The 2,389-nt window shown below is 44.0% G+C and overlaps 1 pseudogene; it reads right to left on the minus strand.

The window, feature by feature from the left end:
- Nucleotides 1-368: 368 nt before the first annotated feature.
- The window catches only part of LOC115167434 (mitogen-activated protein kinase 6-like), a 28,253-nt pseudogene continuing 26,232 nt past the window's right edge, over nucleotides 369-2,389 (minus strand).

Raw genomic sequence — 2,389 nt, forward strand, 5'->3', positions numbered from 1 at the left:
ATGTCTGTAAACAACTGTTGGAAAAATTACTTGTGTTATGCACAAAGTAGACGTCCTAACCGACATGCCAAAACTATAGTTTGTTAACAAGAAATTTGTGGAGTGGTTAAAAAAACGAGTTTTAATGACTCCAACCCAAGTGTATGTAAACTTCCGACTTCAACTGTACACATGAGATGAGTAATGTAGGGTATGTAAACATATTATATAAAGTGGCATTGTTTAAAGTGACTAGTGATACATTTATTACATCCAATTTTTAATTATCCCTGCTGTAATCATTTGATTACTGTACCTGATTAACACCAAGTTAAATGTTCAGATGTACAATAAGCCACCAATGAAACTGGAACACACTTCTGTGAGTTTCAGCACAACACTGGAACACAGACACAAGACATAGAGAGAGAACATTGTGTTTTTGGTGTTTTGTTAATGCTATGATTGTCACAATACACACACACACACACACACACACACACACACACACACACACACACACACACACACACACACACACACACACACACACACACACACACACACACACACACACACACACACACACACACACACACACACGGTGACTACTGGTTAGCTGCAATTTGTTGAGAGAGGTAATCATTGAAATATTATCTCTTAGTTGTGGTGAGGGGTTATGGTAGGGCAATGTACTCAATGTTTCTATAAACCCCCTGTCTTCTCTACCTGTCCTTCTGTCTGAACTACCTGGGTTTCTATAAACCCACTGTCTTCTCTACCCGTCCTTCTGTCTGAACTACCTGGGTTTCTATAAACCCCCTGTCTTCTCTACCCGTCCTTCTGTCTGAACTACCTGGGTTTCTATAAACCCCCTGTCTTCTCTACCCGTCCTTCTGTCTGAACTACCTGGGTTTCTATAAACCCCCTGTCTTCTCTACCCGTCCTTCTGTCTGAACTACCTGGGTTTCTATAAACCCCCTGTCTTCTCTACCCGTCCTTCTGTCTGAACTACCTGGGTTTCTATAAACCCCCTGTCTTCTCTACCCGTCCTTCTGTCTGAACTACCTGAGTATCTATAAACCCCCTGTCTTCTCTACCCGTCCTTCTGTCTGAACTACCCGGGTATCTATAAACCCCCTGTCTTCTCTACCCGTCCTTCTGTCTGAACTACCCGGGTATCTATAAACCCCCTGTCTTCTCTACCCGTCCTTCTGTCTGAACTACCCGGGTTTCTATAAACCCCCTGTCTTCTCTACCCGTCCTTCTGTCTGAACTACCCGGGTATCTATAACCCCCTGTCTTCTCTACCCGTCCTTCTGTCTGAACTACCCGGGTATCTATAAACCCCCTGTCTTCTCTACCCGTCCTTCTGTCTGAACTACCCGGGTATCTATAAACCCCCTGTCTTCTCTACCCGTCCTTCTGTCTGAACTACCCGGGTATCTATAAACCCCCTGTCTTCTCTACCCGTCCTTCTGTCTGAACTACCCGGGTATCTATAAACCCCCTGTCTTCTCTACCCGTCCTTCTGTCTGAACTACCCGGGTATCTATAAACCCCCTGTCTTCTCTACCGTCCTTCTGTCTGAACTACCCGGGTTTCTATAAACCCCCTGTCTTCTCTACCCGTCCTTCTGTCTGAACTACCCGGGTTTCTATAAACCCTGTCTTCTCTACCCGTCCTTCTGTCTGAACTACCCGGGTTTCTATAAACCCCCTGTCTTCTCTACCCGTCCTTCTGTCTGAACTACCCGGGTATCTATTAACCCCCTGTCTTCTCTACCCGTCCTTCTGTCTGAACTACCCGGGTATCTATAAACCCCCTGTCTTCTCTACCCGTCCTTCTGTCTGAACTACCCGGGTTTCTATAAACCCCCTGTCTTCTCTACCCGTCCTTCTGTCTGAACTACCCGGGTTTCTATAAACCCCCTGTGTAATGGGAGCACCTGGTTAGACTGAAGATCAACCACTCAAGGTATGTTGTCCAGGTCATTATTGTAGATAACAGGTGGAATCTACCACACCCAAAAGCCATTAGTGAAGGTGCTGGAGGAAATAAAGTTAACCTGGAGAAACAGGAACAAGTCTCTGCACACTTCTTGTCAGATACACGTGACTTTTAAAATAATCATCTGACTGGAAGTGTGCAGAGATTTTTTCCAGGTCATTATTGTGAAAGAGAATGTGTTCTCAGTTACTCAACTGGTCAAATAAAAGCAAAGAAATACACATTACAATGTAATTCACCTGATGAGGAAACGCTGACTGTGCACTTTGACATATTATAAGGTGTATAAAACTATAGCCTGAGTCATATTATAGGGTGTATAAACTATAGCCTGAGTCATATTATAGGGTGTATAAACTATAGCCTGAGTCATATTATAGGATGTATAAACTATAGCCTG

Source organism: Salmo trutta, chromosome 29 (genome assembly GCF_901001165.1).
Source record: "Salmo trutta chromosome 29, fSalTru1.1, whole genome shotgun sequence".
Lineage (NCBI taxonomy): Eukaryota > Metazoa > Chordata > Actinopteri > Salmoniformes > Salmonidae > Salmo > Salmo trutta.